Genomic DNA, 27860 nt, shown 5'->3' with positions numbered 1-27860 from the left:
TGCTCCAAGGCCACTTTCACTTCCCAATCCACTCCCATTCCCAGGTATAATTACTTATTCCATGAATTCCTGGGATGAAATTCTCAGGGGTTGTGGCCCCTGGTAGCTGGTAGATAAGAGAAAATGCCCTCCATTCAACAGACAACATTCTCACTAGCAGAAAGGACACAGAAAGGCATGGCTTCTATGTCACCCCTACCATCTGCAAAGCGTAGGACATACAATTTACTTCAGAATACAACTTTTTTTTGGCATGCGTTTTGAAGAAGTGGTTTGCAGGAATGAAAGTTGATAGGAGCTACAGAACACTGGGATCCAGTAAGTAAATGTGCTTTATTAGTAGCTTTCCAACCAAGAAGCAAATACAATTATATACACTTTGAATTTCAGGGTGTCCTCTTAATTAGGCAGCTCCCACAAGATGCTGGCAAGGAACCAGCACCAGGGTAGATTTGAGACTCATCTGTACTTAAAGGGGTCATTAGAACTTCAGAATACATAGCACTTTCACTGCAATCAGTCCCCCTGCTTTTAGCTTGGGTGAAATAAAAATGAACCACAAACCCAATGGTTGGCTACAATCTTCCTTTCCTTAGGAAAAATACCATGGAATGAGATGGATGGTATATTTCTCTCTATATTCAAGAAAAGTAGCTCTGTTTTTTAGCTGTTTCATACCACAGGCTTGAACAGGAATTCCATTTTTCTCCCTGCATAAAATAAATAACTGCAGTCAAACAACTTTGGAGCATAGGAATGATATTCAAAAGAGATTATTTTCATTCAATCATTTGTTTAAGTTTCAGAGCAGGTAATCTTTGCTCAAGAACAAGATACTGTGATCTAAGTATTTCATGATAACAGCATATGTGCTCTTACTATCTATGACCTTAATAGTTTCCATGGCTCTTATCTTGCATAAATCTTCAAAATCCGCACATATTCCTAGGGGCTGGATGCAACTCAGGGGCAAGCCTGCCAAGGCTCCAGGCTATAGTAATAACAGTAGCTTGTTCCTCTTCTGCCCCATGGTGGTACAGGAGCAGGCAACAAGTGGTATGGTAACCATTGTGCTGTTGCAGCCTTTGTCTTCTACCCACTTTGAATATCTACCCTGCATATCCTTTTCTTTAACAACATACCACCCTACCCTATAGAACAGCAGTTATCTTCTGGCTTACGATCCAATGGCTTCCAGTTAGTCCAAATAAGGGCACATTCTCACAGCTGCTTTGTGGATTTTATTTTCCATTCTTTGTGACAGGCCAAATTAAACATAGACCTAGGAAGAGAACAAGTGATTATTCATGTGTAACTGAAAAGATTTTGAACGTTAAGCCATTAATAGGCAATTTAATGTTATTAAATTATTGTTAATGTCAATAAAATACTTTGAATTATGCAGTTTATTCTCACAATGCTGTTTTGCTAACGCTAAATTAAATCCTTCTTTGAAATATTTAATTTAAAGTGTGACTGCTAATGAACTAGCAATTTGTTTCTCCACATTGCATGTTCCAATTTGTACTCACGATGATGATGTCTTAAGTCAAAACACAAGGGTACCAAATGTGCCAGTGTTTTGAAGTGCTCTGCAGTTTTTTCTCACTTCGCATTGTTTTAGTTGTATTGTCTTCCTTATTTCCTTTTTTCCACCCTGCCCCCTCCCAGAAGATGAATTTTCTGTGATGAGTCTTCTGGATAGTTAATCTGTCCAAACATTTTGTGATCTTTTGAAAAGATCAGCTCTATGCTCATAATTTACAAATTGCTCCCATATATCAAACATCATCAGCTTTCTATTTTTCATATTGCAGCAAACACAAAAGGTGAAGGAGACATAAAAGGTAAAGGCCTCTTGCAACATAAAAGAAAAAGCAAGGTTGATGTATCCTTTGCTTATGGTATTTTTTTCCAAAAGATACAATAATGCAAGGATCTTTCTGATTGATTAAAGTATTGAAGCACATTTTTTGCTTCATAAATAATGCTCTATTACTTTTCCTCAAAGACAAGCAAACCTTGACAGACTGACCTTTTTTGGGGCAGGGAGTTGTTTCAGTGCCATAAATTATACTGTAAAACGAGTGGAAATGCTACTCAGAAGTGTGTGACAAAATAAGATTAAAGATTACTACACACAAAAGATTGTTGTTTTATTAATGGAGTCCTGTCAGAAGGATGAAAAATTTCTAGCTTTTCACTGGATGCTGAGATCATGTCAAACAGGAAATTATGAATGCTTTTTTGTAACAGGCAAACAAATGTGTCCAAACAATATACTCATTACATCTTCCTCGACCCCATATTTTACATGCTATGTTTTCACCTGTTTTACTGTTTTTCATTTAAAGTTTAAACACTGGAGTCTTAGCTCATAGTGCTAAAGAACTGTACCCATAATATTGGGTACAAGTGTGTTTCAATTTAAAAATGCCTTGAATGAGACAGTGCCTTTGTTAGAATGTGTATTGCCAGAAGGGGAAGCACAAAGACTTCCTCTTTGTATTAACTGAGCAACTTATCTGGTAACTGTTTTGGGCTGTGAACATCTCATGCAGAAAGTCATTACTGAAGAATCCCCCCCCCCCCCAATTTGCTTTATCATTTTTCAGACTGATTATGTATTCATTTGTACAACATGATAAGTGATGTGCTTAGACACAAGCACATTCCCTCTCTTTTAAAACATCCCATCACTATCATTCATACTAGTGTCATAGAATGTCAAGATACTATAGAATGGCGAGATAGAATGGCCTGGCTAAAGAAGAGAAGACCATGCAGGTGTGAGTGATTCTTCATACTTTACTTAATCCATCAACTCACATAAGAGCTCCATTGTGAAATCAATCTGCGTACCCATGAATTGTTAGAAATGACTTTCCTGTCATGATCATTACTTAGAAATTTGGATAGGATGTCCCTCTACAGGTATTTGCTCTTGTAAACAAAACAAAGAGTTATCAACATTGCACTTATTATAGCAAATACTGTAACAATACTGGAATGTACATCCCAAGCTGTAAGCACATTTCAAAAGACATGACAGTTCTGAAATACAAGAGCCAAAGGCTAAAATAATGAGGAGGATCAGATGTCACACCTACCAGAAGCCCTCTAATGCTAATGCTTCCATATACCCTAGGCCTGCTCCAGGCATTGTACTGCCCTAGGCAAACTACAAGGCATGGTTTGTCCCCCTCATACCAGTATTCATTCTGTCCCACCGCAGGATTCTTTCATATAGCTTCATTTAATGTAACATTTTTTGCACAATTCTTTAAAAATATTCATTTAGACATTGTGCTTTTTTTATTCTTTTGCTCGAGTTCCTTTTTCCACTGTAGGATGGATTCATATATTTGAGATTCAAGTCAATAGGCACTGAACATTTAACATGTAGGTTGGTATACATTAGTAAGACAGAATTACTGTTTCTCCTAAAGATTCTTGACCTAAACTGCTGCGCAAGATGAAAATGCTGAGTTTAATTATTTATTGGAAAGCTAGAACATAACACAGCTTTATGGAACCTTGTTATCTGGATTTACATATATATCAAGTACAGATATGCTTTAGAATTCCTTCTCACTAGATATTCTTCCTGGAACATGTTTTTTGATCCAAGTTGTCCATACTACAGCAATGCATGTGCTGGGGGTTTTTTAAAGCTGATTTTACATTGGTATGCCCTGGGTTTGGGGATTGCCTTTGAATATATATAATCATTATTAAAGTATTGTAGAATGCATATAACAAAATATACTGAATATTTATAAAATACATAATATATTATTGTGTGTTTCCACACAAAGTTCACAGAAATTTTCTGTGGATAATCATAAAGATGCAGAGCAGAAGTAGTAAAGTATAAAAACACCAATAGAGTAACCTTCAACTAACCCTAATTAAGATAATTCATCATTTATCAAATCTTCCATGGGTGTAATTATTGAAAGATTTTTCAGGAATAGGCAAGCTAGCAAGCTTGACAAAACTTGTTTATTTTAAGAGAGCATAGGTTGAGCATATAGGCTAACTTTTAACTTTAATTATATTAACTTTAATTATAGCTGGTTTCAGTTACTGTGAAAAAGTTACTGTTGATGCAGAGAAGGATGTGGTAAAGTGGGTAAAAGGATAAGATGTCTAGCTAGGGGTGTGCATTTAGCTAATCCAAGCTGGAAGAAATACCCCCAAAAAGCAGAGCATTTCCTGTCAATCATCTTTGGAGACAAGTCACACAAAGCTACAGCCCTTTTCCCCTCCCTCCTTTGAGTGCATGTTTGTGGGGGTGGGGGCAGCTCTTTAGTTCTTTTGCAAGTATGTGGCCAGGAAAACAGAAATTCTGGGACAGCTTGTTCAGTGGTCTGTTGAATTCAATTTGCTTGAAACATGGAAGTTCTTTAGTAGACAGCACTCACTTCACTGAATTTTTAATATTGCTTGGTTGAAAAACAGCCACCACAGCCCCCTGAAAAATCCCTCATAGTGCATGATGGTGGGATGTACAACAATGAATGACAGGAATGCCATGTATTGGGAACAATGGTTGGTGACTGAAGGCCCACTGAATATCATGAGAGTTAGTAATGACAATTGATGTATACAGTCCCTGAAATACATTACAGCACACAAAAGTTGCAATGAAAATGTGAAATGGATTATGATAAATCCGTCTTGAGCCTGAAATGACAGCATTCAGTTTTGACCCACTAGCAGATTGCTGTGTTTGCTAGAACTTTTTCCAGCATTGTGTATATAACAATGCATGCTGGAAACATTAACATTTAATTCGAAAAGCCATATGAATGTTATTCTTTGGTGGTGATAAAACTTAGTAAGACATCACCTTACAAATTCAAAAGAATTAAGTCAGATTTAATGTTAATTAATCTGTTATGAATTAAAACAACACACTTTCATCTCAAAATGAAGTGAAAAACAATTCAGTATCTAGGATTTACTAATCACAGGATCATGCTGAATTTTATGAAAACAACTATGAGCAATTTAAAAAGGAAATTAAATCCAATTTAGGGAGATGTCACAAATTGAATTTGCCATAGCAAGAATATCTGCTGTCACATGTGACTCCAGGAAGCATCTTTCAAAATATATCATATCTCCAGATATTAAAAAATAATAATTTTCAATGGCAAGATATGATAGGTTGATGGGGAAAGGTGATGGATTAGAAAAAAGTTACTGTGTGTGTGTGTTTAAATGTACATTAAAGGTTTACAAATCTACCTGTAAAACCATACAATTGGCACAGCTTTATTAGTGGTTTTCATTGGGAATTTTTCTATTGGATTTTGTAAAGAGAAGCCAAATTTAATATTGCTCTTTGAACAGTTTGTTTTGTGAACATAAAAAGGCAAGATAAAATGAATTCTCATTCTAATCTTGACAATATGAGACAAATATAAGAATATAATTAACACTGCTACCTGACTATCAAAATCCATAATGCTACAGAATAGTATGTTGGATTTGAATAAAATGCTGGGAAATTTTCATTGATAAGACATTATGAATAAGAAAATTTTCTGTTACTTTAGCAGCAAAACTATTGCCATGAACTAATCTGGATTATATACCATCACAAAATAAGAAAATTGTGAGTTTTAAAATGACCCATGTGATCCTATCTGTGAATTATGTCTGTTGGGCATGGATAGTAAAGCACTGGCAGAAGTTACCAAGATAAGACCCAAACCACATTAATATATGATGTTATCCGTTCAGTCATGTCCAACCCTCGGTGATTCTATAGGAAAGTTTTTGCCGAACGTCTCTGTCAATGACTGCTTCTTATAGTTGGTTCATGGTCATCCCTGTATCGTCTTTGATCATGTCGAGCCATTGGATCCTTTGGCGACCACGTTTCCTTTTGCTACTGACCATGCCGAGCATTAATGATTTTTCTAACGAGTTTGATCGCATGTTGTGTCCAAAGTAAATGAGTTTTAGCTGTAATATCTTGCTTTCTAATGACATAGGATCCTGTAATACCAGGATCATGATGCAAAGGAAGGCAATGGCAAACTACTTATGAACATCTCTAGCCTTGAAAACTCCACCAGGAGTTGCCATAAATCAGCCGTGACAGAAAAGAACAAAGTATGAGGAGTTCGCCAGCCCTATCTTAATACTTGTTGGTTCACCTTGCTGACTATAACACTCTTGTTTCTGATCAGTCAAATAGATGTAACATCTCTCAACAGAGAGGAAAACACCATCATCCTTGTGCAAGTGTGGCATGTTGTGCTTGATGGTCAAATTAGTAATTAACTAATTAATTCTATCCTTCAACACAGCATTTTAAAGGCCCTAATAGTTTCATACGATGATGGCTGTATTTACATGGGTTTAAAATCTCTTCTCCAAAGATTTATGAGTAAGTTTTGCTGTCTTGGGATAGGTGGGTAGGTCTTCCTATTGATTAAGCATTGGATAAATGGCAGCAGTAAATGGACAATTCTCATAACGGAGGGAAGTGAGCAGTGGGTCCCATAAGGATGAGTACTGAGACTAGTGCTATTTAATGTGTTCATAAATTATTCAGAAATTGGGGGGGGGGGGGTAGTGTAGTACCAATTTTGCAGATAATTCAGGATTCACCCAGGACAGTGGAAAATAAGGCACATTATGAAGGTAGCAACATTTCCCTAAATTGAAAGTGTTGGGAACAAACTGACTCATGAACTTCAGTGTTATAAGTAGATGCACATTGAAACAAAAACTCCTAACTTTAAAGATATGCTGATAGGGGCTGAACTGGGACTGAGATTGAAATAGATCTTGGGGTTGTAGCGGAAAGCTAATTAAAAATGTTGTCAGTGCATAGAGGTGGTGAAGAAGGCAAACACCATCCTGGGAATTATTAGGAATGGGAGAGAAATTATAAAACAGTCAACACTGTAATTAATAAATTAAAATAATTTTCATTTTGACTCCAACTGAGATAATGAAGAAATTAATCCTAGAAGAAATTAATCCTAGCATCTATGCATCTACGTAACTCAATTACAGTTATCCAGGCTTCCAAAGTATTACTTTAGCATCTAAGCCGGCACCGTATTGGCACTAGGAATTTTTTTACTCATTGAAAGATACTAGTCTTAAGTGAATGGACATTCCTATAGCAGGAGGAAAACACTCCACAGAAGAAGCTGTCTCTGAAATATAAAAGGATTGGCACAAACAGAAGCAAGTCTTAGGATCCAGTTCCTGCCAATCTACTTCCCAATGCTGGCAAATTCAAACTTTTACAAATGTTATCTGGCCAAACAGAGGAGGAGAGTAACTTACATAATTAAATGGTAGCTTTGTCAGCTCAGAAGTAATCTGATCACTACTTTCCAATCGCTTCTATAAATTGGTTTCATCTGAGAATGTTTGTTTGTAAAGAATCGGAGATATAAATGAGAAAGGTGAACAATAAATTGTTTTATTTACAATCTGTTTTAATTAAGATCTGTCCTGTGTCACCTTCCAGCATTCCACAGGGCCTGCAAAACGGAGCTCTTCCACCAGGTCTACAGTTGAGGCTGGGGCAGTGTGGGAAAATTGTTAAGCTGCAACTTGATTACTTCATCTCTCTCCTGCCTCCTCCCTCTAGTGGTAGGAGTTGGGGATAGAGGGGAGTTTTCCACCATGTTGTTGGGTTGTTGGTCTACTGTATTTGTATTTCTTGTTCATTTTAATAGGGTTCAATGGGGGTTTTAACTGGACATCTGTAACCTGCCATGAGCCAACTTGGGAGTGGCAGGTAATAAATTAAATAATAATAATTAATATTATCAGTGAAAGCCTCTAGCTTCCCTGATGCTTGTGTTTACACAGGCCTCTCACTTGCACAGAGAATGAGAAAACATTTTTGAATGGAGGAAGAAGGACATGGGGTGGAAAAGAGGGAGAAAAGGGGAGGGGCCTGCTTATTGGCTGCATTAGCTTAAGGCAGTTTCTCCCTATAACAATCCTTTGTTCTCAGAGACTACTTTCTATCAGACATATAACAATATCACAAAAATATTTCCTTTCCTCCCCCAGACTCTTCGGGGGGGGGGGTTACTAATGTAAATAAATATGTAATAAATGTGATTTCCTTGACTGGGAAGAACAGTGTATTATGCAATTCTGGGCAAAACATGTATCAGCTATGTTTCTAACTATAAATATTAATGTAGTTAGAACTAAATTACACACATGAATGACACTTTATTTCAGCAATTTCCAATATTAATAAAACTTATTTATAATGCAAAGGAATATAATGTAATTGAGAATAGGTATGCAGGATTAAGACTTTGTGTATTTACCAACATTTTCAGAATTTGGTCCTCAGCTCCCAATGCCAGAACTGTCACCTATGATCCAGTAGAGTTGTAAGTGTGAGTAGTCATGCTTGTTTTTTATACCACTTGATTACTTGGTTAAATAGGTACTTTTGAACAGAAGAAGCAATGTGAGACTACCTCTCAAATCCTAACTGGGTCTCCAATTATGTGTGGCATTTACAAAACCTAGTGTCTCCCCTTCAATGGTTTATCGTAAATTCTAGAATGGCTTAAAATAAATTTGCATGTACTGGTGCTCGCACTGCCTTTTGGGAATTGTCATTTAGCTGCAGAGAAAGGTAACTGGTTGACTGATTCTAGATATAGAACTCTGATTTCCCTAATATGCCAGGATTCCAGGCAATTTCCACTTGCCCTTTGGTGGCAGAAAAATTGGAATTTCTAGGTCTTTTTAGAGGGTTTATACAACTGAACTTAAATCTTACAATAAGAATAACTGAAGCATTCCTGTAAGAGGGAAACTTACCCCCAAAACTGTACAAGTTCCTTTTGTTTTTTTTATGTCTTTCTACATATACTAGATGCTATATAAAATTATTTCTGTTCATTCAACAGATCTGTCTTCTGTAGTACATACACAGGCTTAGTTCTCAGTTGCACAGGTAAGAAAAAACGAACTGGATTCTATTCATTTTTATGTTCCATCTAAAATGTTATATTCCAATTACATGGCCTGAGGCCTTCCTTTGGCCTGCAGGGAGTTTATTACTGATGATGATGCATAGGAAGGAAAGAACCCAGCTTGACTCTCTGACATCTGACTGGGGCTCCAGGGGAGGAAGCACATTTATATTTGTATATGAATATATCTGAATTAGAGCTAACTGAGAGACTATCAAGATACATCACAATGGCTGTGGGCCTTCCTTCTGGGGATCTCTATCTCCAAACCCCTTTTAATCGCAAACTATGCCTTCAGGCTTATAAAGAAGCCTTTATGAAAACTTCAGGTTATGCTTAGTTCACTGCTTGTGCTATTAGCTGTAAGATTCAGAGTAGTAAGGGTCATTAGCCTCTGAAAAGAAATGCATTGCAAATCAGCCCCAGGAGAAAAAAAATATTAAACACAAATTAAATATTTTAGTTCTGCATAATAATACATAGTATCTCCTATTGTCAATATAATCTTAAAATAATCAAAACTGTGATACAGTTACTAGGGGACAATTCTGCACATCGATTTTTACAATGAAACCATATTTCTATCGGGAAAATTCAGAACAACAAATAGCATAGCAGTGTGGTGGGATTATACCTGCCTGCACTACCCCCAGAGCAGTCTCAGTTCTACATGCTGAATATTGTATGGAAGGGAAGTATTTATGTGAACCATAACACAATGCCAAGGTGTTTTCAGAAGGTGCTTATAAGGCAACTTTGTTGAAACTAAGCAGGAATCAGTCAGGGCAGTGTCTGCAGGGGAAGCATCACAGTACTCCTACTTAGGTCACTAGGTGGGCATCATATGCAACAAGATCAATAAATATCAAAATGTGCACGGTTGCATTTGGGGTCATATCTGGGGTTGCCAACTCCCATTCCTAAAGATTTGAGGGTAGAATCTGGAGGGGATGGGGCTCAGGGAGGGTCCTCAGCAGGGCATATCCATACTTTTCTCCAAGCCATTTTCTTCAAGGGAACTTATCTCCATAGGCTTGAGATCAACTGTAATTCTGGGAGATTGCCTGGCCTCTGGCTGGAGGCTGGCAATCCTAAATATGCATTGGCCTCTATGACTTTTTTCACACTGTCTAGAGACAGAAATCTGCTTTTGTTTGACAGCAGATACAGACATTCCATCACTGTGTGTGTAAGAGCTGTCAAGTTAAGTATATAAAAGCTACCAGCTTATGGTGATCCCAGTGAGGGGTTTTCAAGGCAAGGGAAAAGACTGCCTTACTCTGCAGTCTTCCATGGTGGTCCCCTGTCCAAGTACTGGCTGTATTTAGCTTCTAAGATCTGAAGAAATCAGGATATACCATGCCATATTCCTCCAGTGAAAGCCTCCATAGCATTACCCTTTTTTGTTTACTTCTCTTCTTTCCATCTACCATCTGACCCTGCTTGGCTTTTAATATCTAGTGAGATCGAGCTATCCCTCCCAATACCACCTCAATTCCCATGAAAAAGGTTTTCTGACACAAGTACTCAGATATTACTTTAGAGAGAGGGAAATTGCACATATTAGGTTAGACAGCCCTTTGTAGACCTATTAGGCACAGCAGTGGCCATGCTGGGCTATTGCCGCCGCATTGTGGTGGAGCATAATGCCCCTCTACTTCTTGTGTCCCTATGGTGCAGTGCTGCAGCTTGTCCACAACTTTCTGCATCCTCATGGGGGACACAGCTGTGGCCAAAAGGTTCTACCATGTGGGAGGTTGGTGTTGCAGTAAAGTGGGATTGCACCTTGCAGGAAGGTGGGAATGCATTTTGCATCAGAACACAATCCCACCTTCCTGTAAAATAACAACAAAAAAACTCACACCCTTATTTGACCCCACAGCACCATGAAGTGCCATGGAGCTAACTATGGCATTTTCAGTCCCCTCCTGGCCACTATAGCATAGGAAACAGCTGGTCCTGGAAGGCTCAGCTCTTCCTGTGTGCATGAGTCTGGCCTGGCCTGGCCTGGCCGCTGATGGCAGCCATGGCAAAAGAGGGAATGCTGAAAAATCAGCATTCCCTTGATGTGGGCTATTGGAAGTCCTAAAGTGGGCCAGAGCTAGGAGGGGGCTGGGCTGGCATTGAGTCATGCATAAACGAGGATTAGCCCAGCTGCCATGCAAGCACTGGTCGGGCCTTTCCTCCCCATGCATAATTGGTCATAGCAGTATTCATGTCAAATATATATGAGTATGGTCAAGAGAAGAGAGTATGTTTACATTTCTGTCATGAAAGAGGACTCAGAGACGAAGTCAGTTTATTAATTGGCCCTCCCATCTATGCATCAGTCATGGGTTATGTTGAAGAAAAGAGTGAGATGTTCTGAGGATGAACAGCCATTGTATTCTAAAGTTCTAAAGATCATATCTTTTTATCTTCATTGGTATTTTAAAACTAACAACAATTATAGAATTTGAAATTCATGCAAGTTAACGCATTTCATAGAAGAATATTTCTATAGGGATTTTGAAAAATAAAGCTAAATTGCCAAACTGTGTTTTTAAGACCTTTGGAATTCATTCTCTTTACTGCAGATCAGTGAAGATGTATGAGGGGGAAGAGAGGAAAAGAAAGACAGCACTTCCCTTTTCCTTTCTGGTGTTTGGAAATTACTTCTGTTGAATAGAAGATTTCATTACTTTCTCAAACTATTTCTAATTCTAGGACAATTGCCAGTGGCATCCCCCCCCCACACACACACACACATACACAGAGCTAGTAAAAGGGATCATTCACACCTTGTTTACATAAAATCCACTAGATGAAACATTTTCCTAAAACATAGTCTTTTTGGTGGTCAACATCAAAAGTGTTAAAGGGTTTTATAGCAATTAATAGGAAATTACCACCATCCATCATTTTTAATACAACTGATATTCATATACTTTGGGGAAATATATGAACAGACAAATAGCCAGATTGCTTAAGGTTGATCTCAAGGTCAGTCAAAATGATCCACAGGAAACATTTACTGGCAGTTGAAATTGCTTATAATTTGTCAGTAATCTTTTGGAGCAGTCTATTGGAGATAAGTTGTGTCTCAATAATTTGGAGTGGCCAACATGAGTTCTGATTCAAAGAGACAGGCTTTGAGTAGGTTAAATGAAAGAGAACGTGTTTATGTAATATTAAACCTCACAAGGCGGGGAGATCAGTTGTAGACATCTCCCAGTAGTGTTTTCTTACACTCTGTGGGTTTGATGCTCTAGTTTAATACCAGATTACACAGCTGTAACCTTGTACTTCTTTGTTTGTGAAAATAAAATACAATGTTTTGAAAAGATGTCATTTTTTGGTGTGTGACAGATCCATCAGCAGAGCATTTCCAAGAGAGGTTGCCCAGCAAAATCAGAGTGAATTTATAAACTGTATCTTCATCCATTTTTACATGGTGTTTTGAAAATGTCAAGATTTAAGATTTATACTTCTTTTGAGATGAAAGCTCAGTGGAGTACAAGGCAGACTTCAAATAAGGGTAGATCGCTGTATGACAATTGCATCAACTGCTCCATCATGGAAATATTGAAAAAATATGAGATTATAATAGCATTACATTAACGTATTCCTGAGAATTAACATAATATACAGCATTTAGAACCTGGGCACTGATTTCTGTTTCTATTATTTCAGTGGCTAATGAGTAGGAATATTCAGCTGGAACTTGGATAATACAGCTCTGACTTGAATCACAGTCATTCTTTAATATCATAAATGCTCCATGTCTGAATAGAGTAGTTTCTAGTATTTGGAAATGTTAGAAACCTTCTCATCTAATAGTTATTTCAACACATCACTGGCTTCACTTTCCTGAGAAGTGAGAGGCAGGAGAGACAACAACAGGAGGGATTGATGCAACAAATCTGTTAAATGTGGATATCATCCAACCAAACAGTGTACTGATATTTCTACAAAAATAGAATCACCCCAATTGGTGTTATTGTGCACAGAATTTCTACTTCCCACCACTCATTGCCACACCTTAGTTCTTCTGTAACTGGAGTTTTTTGTAAAATATACTACAGTGTTCAAACACAATGTTTTCCTAATACAAATATCTCCGGTTCCCTTCAAAGCTGCTATTAGAACAATTTTATAGTTATTTGTGTTTTTTTTTAAGGAACTGTAAAAACACACAAAGCCTGCAGGCCAAGAAACTAAATCCTACCTCATCCTCATCATTCTCTTGTGGCACAGGCCCAGCATGTTTATCCCAGAGCACAAGCTGAGAGTTTTGTGCCATGTTTAAACTGAGCTACAAGAGGAGCTAACTCCAGCCCCAACTGATCCCGGGCTGACTCCTTTTGCAGCTCAGATGGTTAGGTGGATAAGGAACTGGGTAGAAAATGGTATCCAACAAGTAGTTGTTGGGGTAGAGGGACTCCTCATTAAACTTATAGATGACACCAAATTGGGAGGAGTAGCAAATGTCCCAGAAGATAGGGTTAGAGTTCAATGAGATCTGCACATGCTGGAAAAGTAAACAAATGAGAACAAGATGCAATTCAATAAGGATAAGTGCAGAGTTCTACATCTGGGTCACAAAAATGAGAAGCATGCATACTGGGTGTGAGATATACTTCTGGGTAGCAGTGTGTGTGTATGAGATATTGGGGGACTTATGGACTGTAAGCTAAATATGAGCAGACAGTGTGATGCAGCAACAAAGACGGCAGTTTTGGGTTGTAACAATGGAGGCATTGTACCAAAATAATAAGATGTCATAGTCCTGCTGTATACCACACTTGGAGTACTGTGTGGAATTCTGGAGGCCCCACTTCAAAAAGATGTGGACAAAACTGAGAGGGTGCAGAGGAGAATGACGAGGATGAACTGGGGCCTGTGGACCAAATCCTATGAGGAAAGCTGTGGGACTTGGGAATGTTCAGCCTGGAAAAAAAGAAGTTAAGAGGGGACATGACTGCTGTCTTTAAATATGTAAAATGTTGTCAGAAGAGGCATGTTGTCCTTGGAGAGGTTCCTACTGGATAGGACCCGCAGTAATGGCTTTAAACTACAAGTAGAATGGTACTGGCTAAATATCGGGGAGGGGGGATTCACAGAGTATTTCAGTAGTGGAATTGCCTCACTATGGAGGTGAATTGCTTCCCTCACTGATTGTCTTTAAGCAGCAGCTGGACCAATATTTATCATGGATGCTGTAGGTTGATCCTACTTTGGGGGTTGGACTAGATGGCCTGTATGGCCCCTTCCAACTCTGTGATTCTATGATTAAATGACGTTGTGCTCTTCACAGTCTTTCACCCTAACCTACTACACAGGTTTGTTGAGGACACAAAGGAAGAAGAAAGTGATGTAAGCTGTCTTGGTCCCCACTGTGGAGAAAGTTGAAGTATAAATTATGTAAAGAGACAACTTGGTGTAGTAGTTAAGAGTGAGGTATTTTAATCTGGAAAGTATGGTATGATTCCCCACCCCTATACATGCACACAGCTGGGTGACCTGATGCTAGTCACAGTCCTTTTAGAAGCTGTTCTCACAGAGCAGTTTCTCTTGGAGTTCTCTCAGCTTCCCCTACCTTGCAGGGTGGCTGTTGTGGGGAGAGGAAGGGAATATGATTGTAAGCTGTGAAAGGCCAGGTATGAACACCAACTATTATTCTAAATAAAGAATAAATATAGCTGAAGATAGGAGGCAGATAAAAGACAGGTTGATTAATGGCTGGGAAGGAGAAAATGAGGCAGGGAAAGCGGAGAGATTATCAGAAGGAGAAAGAAGGGAAATAATGTGAGGAGGGGATACAAGGGAAAGTGCTGTACCCACGCATGTCCTTGCAGGTTCCTTCCCCCTTATAAATTATACAATCCTACTTCTATGAATTAAAAAAAAACATTTTAGCCTATTCATCACCATTTAGTCATAAATGTTCCCTTTTGAAATAAGCGTCATCATCTTGAGGGCTGTCATGGTGGAAGCAGCCAGCCACCAGTACAACTGGTCTTTTCTCTAACGGGAAACTGCACAGGCCGTGGACAAGGCAGACACCCCTGCGTGGAGTGCAACTACAGCAGCATCTCCAGCAATCACACCAACAAGACTTCACAGGGGAGGCATGGCATGGCTGTAAGTCTGCAACCACTGGGCCTGTGGCTACAGCCGCCTCCTCACTGGTCCTGGCACCCAAAAACACATCACTGGCCTCTCTGGTAAGCAAGTCTCCTGCAGAAGGAAAGGCAGGAGGAAGTAGGAGGCTAGAGCAATAATCCCCTCCACCCCAAGGGTTGGAGGCTGCGAGGAAGCCAAGGTGAGGAAGCTGCAGAGGGGGCTTGGATTTACTTTGCGGGGTTCCTTGGGTAGCAGGATGTCGCCTTAGATACTCTAGGATGGTAGGCCTGCAGGAAAGACCCATAGACTGTTTACGCACTGGAGATTTCATGCCGAGCTTCAGGATGGAGTTTTAGTCATGGCAGGTTGCCCCACCTCTTCCTGCACCCACACAGGGGAGCATTTGGGCTGGTGCACCTCATCCACCCCCAATTTGTGCACCTGCACGGGAGCTGAGGCAGTGAAGTTCCCAATGCGTAAACAGTCATAGAGAGCCCTTGAAGTAGCAAGGATGCACCCTCCATGGAGGTCCACACAGCTCTTTGCAGCTGCCTCCATCCACCCTATTGGTAAATTGTGCTTGTACATGTTATGCCCATTTATTGGGTGTGCATTTGAACTCCCAACGTAGTGTGGGAAAGCTAAGTCTCACAGTCACAGGCTGACCTGTATAGCTCTGTGCTGTATGATTTGCATCTTCACTGCCTGCCCATGGACCAGAGGTTATATTGGCTGCTAATTGCCAGCACTGGATGTAGTGGGGGTTAGGAGTTTTGCCAGGGCCCTATGGAGGCCCTTGGGACCTCAGTGGCAAGGCAGCTATTGTGTGGCTTCTTTCCCCAGGTTCAGTATCTATGGGCTGAACTGCAGTTTTTGCAGGTGTAACAGTGATCCAACTAATTCCCGCCATGGCCTCGGGCCTGCCCCCTCCACTTGGGTAGAAGGGACCCTGGCATTGCTGTGCCAGTACTGTGCAAAATCTCCAGGTTACACCTGCTTATTTCCAAAACATGCCAGCCTAGCAGCTGATTGGCCCCCTGAGCACCCCCTTTCCCCCACACAAATATAGACACAGAATTTTACTGAAAGAGACTTAAATTAGCTATGACTAAGTTTAGCTTGGATGGAACATTTGTTTCTAATCCACAACCAATATAAATTGTCTCCAAACAGTAAAATTATTCAAAAGCAATTTTAATTTTTTAAAATTATAATCTACATGAGTTTCAGCTATATTAAAATATATTCTGTTTTCTCAAAGGAAAAAAATAGATACATTTGGCAACAGAAAAAAAATATGATTGCTCTTCCTAGCAATAAGTATATTAAATTGAATTGCCGAACACTCAGTACCTCTGATCTTCTCAGAGGCTGCATTTTCAATTACTTTGTGTATTTCAGATCTTCTGAACTGGGGTACAAGAAACCATTTGGGTCTCTTGCTCATGGTTTATGTAAATGATTGAATGAATTTCAATTTTTCTCATATTAAACACCCTCCCCCCACCCCATTTTCCCAGAGTTAAATCATTAACATTTAGAAATGTGAAACGACAGCTCTCTGATTCAGTCCTTTGTAATTGGTACAGTTATTTCCAAACAGTGCCTTTTGCATGAAGCTCCATTTCATCCAAACTGACAACTTGATCACTCTGATGTTGCAGTATTAACTTGTTTTTTTGGCAGTATGACATTTGGCAAGATGTCCTGTCTTGTAGCATGCATGCATACATTGTATTTATTTTGATTTCCCCACCCCCCTAATCCTAGAAAAGTAGAAAACTGTTCTTTTACCAAGTGAGCAAATAAGGGCCTTTATTGGAAGCATTCATTAAGACTTGTATTGTACAAATGCCACCTTAGTGAGAAGTCTCTGGTATTGCTTTTTTGTTTTCATTGCACAAATGTGGATTCTGGGAGAAAGCACATTGGCTAGTTAAAGACTGCCTCGTTCTCACTTATGATTTATTTAAGCAATTACAGCTTCATCCTAAGAATTGCTGTGCCAGCACATAAGGTGCTTAAAACAGAACACGGGCCTCCCGGCAGCCCACAAGCCCAAAAGCAGGATCTCACAGCTATTAAGTACTATTAAGTATTATTATTGGTGCGATATACTTTTCCTCAATAACTTCCCCAGATTTCCAAAGCTCCATATCTCCAGCCCATCCACAAGATAACATCTTTGCTAAAAAAATTTAGAGGGTACCAAAAAGGGGGGGAAATGGATGTAGATAAGATAATGGTGAACTTGAGATATTTTTAGGGCATTTTTACATGCGGGGAATGTAGCGTCCTAGCCGCCAAAAGTAGCCGGCATATTCCGTCGCCTTCAGTGAATGGCTCACTATATCAGCCATTTTAAGCCACAACAGGGGGAATCCCAAAAAGTGAATTCACCATCCAGAAAAACACAGGGCCATTCTGCACCAGGATCTATGTGACAAAAGGCGCTTTCCGGAGGGTGAATCCACTTTTTGGGATTTCCCTGAAAGCGCTACAACGAAGCGCTTTTTGCGGATCGGTTTCAGGAGTGTTGCAGATGTTGTGCTTAATGGCAAAACTGTAGCAATTTCAATTTGTAACCATTGTGCTATTTTGGACGAGTGCGGAATGGCTTACAATCCCCCAACAAAAAACCTGTCCACAAAGAGCGGGAAGAAGGTTTGGAGGGGGAAATGTGCTTTAGGCTGTGTCCCACCCTCCCCCTTCCATTCTCTGCCAAACAAAAGGTGACAGTTCCCCCGTCCAGCATTGCAAACAGCATAATTCTTGTTAGGCTTGCTACCTCCATGCAGCCTTCCTGTTTTCCTCAGTCTGCAGACCCCTGTCCTGTCCACTGCTCTCTTTCCCCTCCCCCCACCCCACTGAGGAGGTAGCGCCCAGCATACAATATGCTGTGGATGGAGAGAAGGCATCCGGGCGACCGGACTGGCTTGGACGGTCAGGAACTGGTGGAGCAGCGGGGTGGGGGTGGGGCAAAGGAAGCAATGGATAAGATGAGGGTCTGTAGACCGAAGACAACGAGAAGGCTGCATGGAGGAATTAATGCCTAACAAGAATTATGCTGTTTGCCATGCCGGGGGGAGGGGGGGCTGCTGTCTTTCCTGTGCCTTTTGCTGGCCAACCATAGTTTCCTTAATGCATTTGCTGCTTGCGCAGGATGTGGGAAGGGGAATATGCGGCAGGGAGAATATAATGTGTGTGGGGTGGAATTGCATGATTAACTATCACACTATTACAGGTGGGAGGCATCCCGCTATTTTGTCCACTGTCCCTTAGATTCTGCTGGGTATGCATGTTGGTCTGAAGCACCTTTAAGCCCAAATGTTTTATATGTAAGCTTTTGTGTGCAAGCATACTTCTTCAGATATCTGAATAAAATTATACCTTGAATAAAACTGTTTTGGTCTTAAAGGGGCATTGGACTCAAACTTTGTTGAGATGTTTTTGTGATTCCAATCCACATTTTTGGATCCAAACCAATCCAAGAAATTGCTTGAAAGGGGAAAAGAGCAAAGTTCGAAGAATATCATCAAAAGAAAGGAAACTTTCAGTGGAGAGAGCAGTCTAGAAATTCAAAGAAATAATTTTTTTTAAAGGATCCATAAGTTGTGTTTTCCAGTCCTGGAGATGCATTTAATAAAGCAAGCTTTTGCAGTTTTTTTTACCATTGAGAAGACCCCACCCCTTTCCCTTACTTCAGGCCCATCATTGGCCATTTGGGGGTGAGGCAAGTTGACATGACCATATATGAAGCTATCACCTGATAAATACTTTAAAAAATTTAAAAATATATACACAAGTAATTAACCACCATCCACTCAGGAAACCTTCAGGAAATAGAAATTTGCAGGGGGGGAAGGGAGGTTCGGCAAAAGTTAAGAATTTCATTCTGCAGATGTTCAAAAGCAGGCAATGTTTTCACAAACCTTATCCTTCTGAAGCACCATCCTCTTTAGTATAACATCAAACAAAAGGCGGCAAAGGCTGAAGTGACACGAGGGTGCACAGATTTGTAACAGAAAACTATTGAGAAATCTCTTTTTAAAATAGAGAAAGAGTAAATGAAACAAATGGCTACATCTTAGTGAATTTCTGGAAAAACAATTCTAATCATCCTTAGGTGATTTGGTTTAGCTGAGCTGGGGGGGGGGGGAACCCAAATAAATACCTCATTGAGATTTAGTATTTTTAAACCAAGCCTGGATTCTCTGGTTTGATTCACATACCAAATCACCATCTTTGATTTGGCTTGATCTGGATTTTCCGAATCACTATTGCTGCTGGAGATACTTTTATAATTTAAAAAGAAGGGGGGGGGGCTTATCTTTCAGCTCTCTTCTCCAGGGGCCTTTCCTACCTTTTGCTTTGGTTTCCAAGGCAACAGAAGGGAGGTGGAAGAGGCATCTCTGCAGACCAATAGCAAAAGCTCCCTTAGGGGGGCCATGGCCAATCATTGAAATGCATTTTTCAAACGACTTAGCAATGAGGTCTGCAAATTGCAACCTTATTGCAGCTTTCAGCTGGGGACTCCTGCAACAACCTTGATTTCTTCAGTCATTTCCCAAGTAACAGGAGGGATGGAGTAGGATTTAGCAAATAAGAATCATAGAATCATAGAATCACAGAATCAAAGAGTTGGAAGGGGCCATACAGGCAATCTAGTCCAACCCCCTGCTCAACGCAGGATCAGCCCAAAGCATCCTAAAGCATCCAAGAAAAGTGTGTATCCAACCTTTGCTTGAAGACTGCCAGTGAGGGGGAGCTCACCACCTCCTTAGGCAGCCTATTCCACTGCTGAACTACTCTGACTGTGAAATTTTTTTCCTGAGATCTAGCCTATATCGTTGTACTTGTAGTTTAAACCCATTACTGCGTGTCCTTTCCTCTGCAGCCAATGGGAACAGCATCCTGCCCTCCTCCAAGTGACAACCTTTCAAATACTTAAAGAGGGCTATCATGTCCCCTCTCAACCTCCTTTTCTCCAGGCTGAACATTCCCAAGTCCCTCAACCTATCTTCCTAGGGCTTGGTCCCTTGGCCCCAGATCATCCTCGTCGCTCTCCTCTGTAACCTTTCAATTTTATCTACGTCCTTCTTGAAGTGAGGCCTCCAGAACTACACACAGTACTCCAGGTGTGGTCTGACCAGTGCCGTATACAATGGGACTATGACATCTTGTGATTTTGATGTGATGCCTCTGTTGTTACAGCCCAAAATGGCATTCGCCTTTTTTACCGCTGCATCGTACTGCCTGCTCATGTTTAGTTTACAATCCACAAGTACCCCAAGGTCTCGTTCACAAGTACCCCAAGGTCTCATAACTTGTAGGCAGTGCAGCTACTAGGGAAATATAGTCTACTGATTCTAATTGCTAGGCCAAGAACCCCAGGCCTAGAGCCGCAGGCCAAGAGCCCTTTGTCTCGCGCCAAAGGCTTGCGCCTCTGTTGAGGAGCAGCCCTTTTTAATCCTCCCAGAAATCACCCAGCAATCACCTCACTCAGCACCACAATAGCCTCACCTGGTCAGCAGCAGCAGCAACACTCCCCAGCAGCTTTCTCCACGTGCTCTTAGTTGTCTGAGCTCTGCCTCTCCAGAGTTGTCTGAGCTCTACCTCAGAGGCTGAGCTCTGACTCCGGGGAAACTGCTCTGTAGCCAGTCACCTAAAGACCTGTTAGTGGGCTTAGGGGTGCTGGCTGGTCTGAGTTTAGATTTGTGCATTGAGGTCTGTTGCTGTTTTGCACTAGTACACTGCACGGGCTCTGTTGTCCTTGCCAGCCCCCAACTCTTTGATGGGATTATGATTGTGCACTGGCATCAGCCTTGTGGAGCTGGCATTTGCCACAGTCGGGCACTGGGTTCTACTGCTGGCCTTTAGTGCATTTCACTAGTTCTGCTGTCCTTGCAAGCCCCATCCTGTTCACGTGAACTGTGATTCTGTGCTACAGCCCTGCTGAGCTAGCATTTGCCACACTGGTAGCACTGGGTTCTACTGCTGGGCACTCATATTTTGCACTGGTTCAGTTGTCCCTGCAGAAAAGCCCCTCTTCCAAGTTTCTACTTTGAAGATTTTCAGATGTAACCTGAGTCCTCTCACATTGGCATTGCTGCTGTGGCACTGGTTCCTCTGAGCAGTATTATACTGGTTCCTACTCCTGGACTGGCTTAACAAAAATGCTCCCCCTTCTCTGGGACATTCTGCTGCGCTTGTATTGCCTTGCCATCCCCCCTCCCCCCATGTAAGGTCTTATGTGTAGGTTTTTCAATAAGTTTGGATAAAACTTGGATCTGTGAACATAGCTACAGAAGAATAAAAAAATCCCTTTCAGCTCTTTTGGTTTCACACTTTGTGACCTTCACTCACACTGATAAGGAACTGCGCTTCTGGGTAGCAGAACAGATTTTGGCTGCTTCATACCAGTTTTTCAAGCATTTAAGGGAGAGAGAAAGACAGAGAGAGAGAGAGAGAGAGAGAGAGAGAGAGAGAGACTTCTTGGATTTTGACCTTGGGCATCTTGTCACCACGTGGATTAAATAAAGAGACTGACTGATTATCTTTGTGCTGATACATGGTGCACTCCCTGTGTTTCATCATTTATGGTGTCTTAAACACTATTCTCTCCCCCATCTCAGAATATTTGTGTAGTTAGAAATCACTGTCACTTTCTCCTCCCTCTCTCCCTCCCTCTTTCCTACTCCTCCCTTCCAGAGTTTGAAGACAGATTACACAATCTTCAGTGCATCATCCTTCCTCCTCTCAAATAAACATTTCTTTACCACTTTTAATACCTCAGTCTTTGCACATGAACACACACTGGGAATTGAACTAAGGCCCAGGACAGGTCTGTATGTGTCCTAGGATTACTTTTGACTTTAACTGAGAGCCAGTTTGGTGTAGTGGTTAGGAGTGTGGACTTCTAATCTGGCATGCCAGGTTTGATTCTGCGCTCCCCCACATGCAGCCAGCTGGGGGACCTTGGGCTCGCCACGGCACTGATAAAACTGTTCTGACCGAGCAGTGATATCAGGGCTCTCTCAGCCTCACCCACCCCACAGGGTGTCTGTTGTGGGGAGAGAAATGGGAAGGCGACAGTAAGCCGCTTTGAGCCTCCTTCGGGTAGGGAAAAGCGGCATATAAGAACCAACTCTTCTTCTTCTTCTTCTTCTTCTTCTTCTTCTTCTTCTTCTTCTTCTTCTTCTTCTTCTTAATTGGGGCATGCACAATGCTACTTAATGTTTTAATTGAATGCTACATTGAGTATGCCATTGATTTTGTTTACACAATGTTGGGCCTTGGTTTCCATGTGTGATGTGTGGGCTCCAGTCCTTACTATATGCAGAATTGATTTATAATTATTATTTGGAGCTTCACTTTGTTTGTGCAAATAGTTAATATTCTTTACAAACGTTTACTATATAATATTTGTTGTGAATATATGTGTTATGTTTTTCTTACATCAGTATTTATTTATTAAAGGCCAGTTTGGTGTAGTGGTTAGGAGTGCGGACTTCTAATCTGGCATGCCGGGTTCGATTCTGCACTCCCCCACATGCAGCCAGCTGGGTGACCTTGGGCTCGCCATGGCACTGATAAAACTGTTCTGACCGAGCAGTGATATCAGGGCTCTCTCAGCCTCACCCACCTCACAGGGTGTCTGTTGTGGGGAGAGGAAAGGGAAGGCAATTGTAAGCTGCTTTGAGCATCCTTCAGGTAGAGAAAAGCAGCATATAAGAACCAACTCTTCTTCTATTGAGTCCATTTCCCACCATTATCCCTGTGTGCAGACACACATCAGATCAAGGCAAAAATGTTTCTGGCAGTTCCCATCATATATAAAAAGCCATCAGCCATACCACTTTATACAATCCCAGTATTTAAGCTATTCTCACTAGTTTGTATAATCTTGGAGTCCAATCTGCTGCTTATTACAAGAAATCGAGAGCCAGAGTTTTGTTGACATTATCAAGCATCTGTTTAAAGAAAGCTCACCCACTTTGAAGTAATTGACTGAACTTCTGGTTAAGAAACTTGTCCTTACGTTCAGACAAAACCAACTCCCCTTTAACCAGATCTTGGCCTCTGCAGTAAGGTGTACACTACAAGCTTAACTGGAAGTCAGTGGGGAGGAAGAGAGAAATCAAAGGCTCCGTGGAATGCTAATGGGAAGCACTTCCAGAGTGCATAATGCAGAGAAGGGTGCATTTATTTTAGCCAGTGCAAGTATGGAGATTTCCCATTTTGAACTGGGAGCACTAGTATTGTACTGAAACTAGTATGTGGGATGTTTTTTGCCATGCAGAAAGACTCTGTTGTTATTGTTAGGTGCGAAGTCGTGTCCGACCCATCGCAACCCCATGGACAATGATCCTCCAGGCGTTCCTGTCCTCTACCATTCCCCGGAGTCCATTTGTAAGTTTGCACCTACTGCTTCAGTGACTTCATCCAGCCACCTCATTCTCTGTTGTCCACTTCTTTTGCCCTCGATCGCTCCCAGCATTAGGCTCTTCTCCAGGGAGTCCTTCCTTCTCATGAGGTGGACAAAGTATTTGAGTTTCATCTTCAGGATCTGGCCTTCTAAGGAGCAGTCAGGGCTGATCTCCTCTAGGACTGACCAGTTTGCAGTCCAAGGGACTCGCAAGAGTCTTCTCCAGCACCAGAGATCAAAAGCCTCAATTCTTTGACGCTCGGCCTTCTTTATGGTCCACCTTTTGCAGCCATACATTGCAACTGGGAAGACCATAGCCTTGACTAAACGCACTTTTGTTGGCAGGGTGATGTTTCTGCTTTTTAGGATGCTGTCTAGATTTGCCATAGCTTTACTCCCCAGGAGCAAGCGTCTTTTAATTTCCTTGCTGCAGTCCCCATCTGCAGTGATCTTGGAGCCCAGGAAAATAAAATCTGTCACTATCTCCATTTCTTCCCCATTTATTTGCCATGAATTGAGAGGGCCGGATGCCATGATCTTTGTTTTCTTGATGTTGAGTTTCAAGCCAACTTTTGCACTCTCCTCCTTCACCCGCATCAACAGGCTCTTTAATTCCTCTTCACTTTCTGCCATTAGAGTGGTATCATCTACATATCTGAGGTTGTTGATATTTCTCCCTGCAATCTTGATCCCAATTTGTGACTCCTCTAATCCTGCCTTTCTCATGATATGCTCCGCATACAAGTTAAATAGGCAAGGCGACAGGATACAGCCTTGCCGAACTCCTTTCTCAATTTTGAACCAATCAGTGATTCCATGTTCAGTTCTCACTGTTGCTTCTTGACCTGCATATAAATTTCTCAAGAGACAAATAAGATGCTCTGGTATTCCCATCTCTTTAAGAACTTGCCACAATTTGTTGTGCTCCACACAATCAAAGGCTTTAGCATAGTCAATGAAGCAGAAGTAGATGTTCTTCTGGAACTCCCTAGCTTTCTCCATGATCCAGCGTATGTTGGCAATTTGATCTCTAGTTCCTCTGCGTCTTCGAAATCCTGCCTGTACTTCTGGAAGAAAGACTCTAATTTGCCCTAAAACAGATTTAGACTCTATTTCCAGTTTCTCAATAAGTAATGATTTTCTCAAATGTATGCACTGTTTGAATCTGCTTTCCCAATTTGTGGACTGCATTTATATACAACTATTTGAACTGATCATGAATTTATTTGCTATTCAATTGTCCTTTCTTGGTTGGGGTTAATTGGGAAGATAACTCAGGGGAGAAGGAACACCTGGCATTCTCTCTCTCTCTCTCTCTCTCTCTCTCTCTCTCTCTCTCTCTCTCTCTCTCTTTGACTCAGGAATTTCTAATGCTAATGTTTACCTATGGAAATCCAAAATCAGGGTGCTACAAACCTGTGAGCTAGTTATATTAATTTGACTACTTTTGGGAAATGAATGCAAGAAAGGCTAATGCATGTCTGAACTTAAACTAAATTGTGGAAGCAAGCATTTATAGAACATTTGGCAGTATACCATTCCATTATTATGTATGTGCCAGTAGTTTAAAGTCCTTAGTGTTCTCACATACATTCGTTCAGGGATAAAAAAGAATGGAAAGGGAAATAAAGAGGCTGCCTCTAATGGCAGTATTAAATAAATGACACGTAGCAACCAAATGGTACCTAATACCATAAGGTGACCAGATTGTCCCATTTTTGGAAGGACATCTGGTGGCATCTGGCAAATTGAACTTATGTTAAAATTAAAATATATATAATATAATACTATTTTTGCATTCTATGCGTTCTATGAAATTTTTTGTTGCTCCATGTAGACCAGATTTTTAAATCAAGAACTCCCCTGGTCAATGGTGTCCCACTTTACCAATGTTAAAATCTGGTCACCTTATAATACCACCATTGAGGAAGTGAGCTACTTTGGATGGCTTGCACATATAACCAGCTTATAGTGTCCCTTTGATATGAGCTCTTTGTCTCTTCCCCTTATTCAGAAATCCTTACTGCCACAAATTCAATGGCTGCGTGGATGAGAGGAGTTTCTCTTCAACCCAATTAAAATCCATGGCAATGAAGAATTGATGAGTACTTTGGACTGCCCTGACCTAGGCTGATTCTGCACTTTATTTTTTTTTTCCATTGTGGATCCTGCTGAATTAAAATCGATTTGAACTTGGGTCTTCCTCTATTCCCGCCCCCCCCCCAATTGAAACAGAAAGTGTTATGCACTTGATTGAGGAAGCTCAGAACAGGGAGGGGAACCAAACGCAGTAGGAGTCTTTCTTTTCTTGAATGTGTGGGAGGGGAGAGGATTGGAGACAGCAAAGGGGAAATAAATCCAAGAGGCAAATCTATGCAGTCACTTTAAGGCAAGCCTTGCAGCCAGGAACCAGGAAGTCTTTGAACTGACACCCTGGCCAATCAGAGAAGATAGCTTTGTTAGAAGGCACAGAGCAGTAAATTAATTGGCAAAAAGCAGAAATCTGCACACTTACTGATAGCGATTTTTCAAATATTGAGGCTTATATCATGGGGAAATTGCATGTTGCAGAGGGAAAATTTAAAGTGCCCAAAATCAAAATGGAAATTGAATTCAGTGTAGACGGGAGGGATTTATTCAAGCTGTGAATGAATAAAAAGTCCCGTTCAGACTACACCCTATATATCTCAGGCATGCCCTATCTCATCAGATTTCAGAATCTAAGCAGGATTGGCATTGGTTAGTATTTAGATAGACAATGTCCAGAGAAAAATAGGATCATGACATGGAGGAAGGCAATGGCAAACCACTTCTGAACATCTCGGGGTGGTTTACCTCCTGAATCCATGCCTCTAGTCCCAACTATATATTGGACATTGTTGTTGTTTACTGCCCAAATAATTCCTTAGAACATTTATGCACTGGGAACTTCACTGCCCTAGCTCCCATTCATGAGCACAAATTGGGAGTGGATGAGGTGCACCGGGCCAAATGCTCCCCCGTGTGCATGCAGGAAGAGGTGGGGCGACCCGCCACGACTAAAACTCCAGCCTGCAGCCCAGCATGAAACCTCCAGTGCGTAAATGGTCTTACTCAGCACTGAATGACCTGACAGAGATATCAGGATTAGTGCTCATGTTGGCCAGATTGATTGTTCTAGGCAACTTCAACTTCCATGCTGATGACACCTTGGCAGGGCCAATACAAAGTTTTATAGCCTCACTGGCAACTAAGGACCAATCTCAGATAATCAGATGATAAAGGACCTATGTTTGTGCTCTTAATCTTTGAGAAAAAGGAGACTCTGTTCCATGGACAGACCACTTTCTCTTCAAGGTGTGGCCAAATGTGGTATTAACACTCTCCTGGGGTGATTTAATGTCAGATTTCTATTCATTTCTTCTTTGGTGTAGGGTTTGACCTGTTTATCTTATGTAGAGAAGGGAAGGGCATTATTGGTATTTAATGTTAGAAGATGAGCAAATGAATGGGCTTGAAATGGCATATGATGTTGTTAGGTCCACGCATCACATACAGCAGCAAAGTTGGTATCAGGGTTCCTTGCAAGCTCTGATATCAGTATCCATGCTCAAGTTAGATGTTTTATTCTGGGTGAGGAACTGCTTATGATTGGGGCTGTCAATGACTTACAACCTCTACTGAATAATAACTGTTCTCTTTCATGAACACTGGGGGAAAACCTTTTCTTGCACACAGACAGCCCCCAGTATGAACATCCATATTACCAACCAAATGACAAAGTGAGTTCTGTTTCATGAACGCTTGTACCATAATAACTTTGTTTGGCTGTAAGATGTAAAAAAAGAATCCCTGTGGAGCTACAAACCTGTGCCAAGCTCTTCCCACCTCTCTCTAACCTCACAGGACTTTGGAGTCTCATCAGGCAGCTGTCCATTCTCTGGGCAGTGGGCCTATTGTTGCCAGCTGGTGCCTGGCATACAGTGGGTTACTTGGGAAGTAGGGATATGGGAAAGGGCATTGGCATGTTGATGGCATGATGCCATTTCTGGGGCAAACTCAGAGGCAGCAACAATGAATAGCACTATCAGGTTTTACCACAGAGTTTCCACTGAATCCTAGAGCAGACAACTCTTCCAGGCTGGCCCTAGAAACTGCATCCTGCCATTGGCATGACAACCATTTTTGCCTCCTCCCTGCCTGGCAGCCTACTGAGCAACTAGACCAGAAGTCCACAGCAATTCCTCTGGCCAGTTGACCACTGGTTTCTTCACAGACATGTGCTTCTATTCCCCCCCCCCCACACACACACACACACACCTCCAGTAAGTATGGGAGAATTTATTCAGATTCATCCC

General features: G+C 41.1%; 1 long non-coding RNA gene across 1 annotated transcript; it reads right to left on the bottom strand.

The window, feature by feature from the left end:
* Positions 1–425: 425 nt before the first annotated feature.
* LOC143844226 (uncharacterized) lies at positions 426–19071 on the bottom strand. Its single transcript, XR_013233875.1, has 3 exons — positions 19028–19071; positions 1182–1282; positions 426–710 (listed from the first exon to the last, which is right to left on the bottom strand). It is a non-coding gene; the product is annotated as an uncharacterized LOC143844226 (long non-coding RNA).
* Positions 19072–27860: the final 8789 nt, after the last annotated feature.

Source organism: Paroedura picta, chromosome 9 (genome assembly GCF_049243985.1).
Source record: "Paroedura picta isolate Pp20150507F chromosome 9, Ppicta_v3.0, whole genome shotgun sequence".
Classification (NCBI taxonomy): Eukaryota; Metazoa; Chordata; class Lepidosauria; order Squamata; family Gekkonidae; genus Paroedura; species Paroedura picta.
The sequence above is the reverse complement of the archived record's forward strand: the minus strand, read 5'-3'. Positions and strand labels throughout refer to the sequence as shown.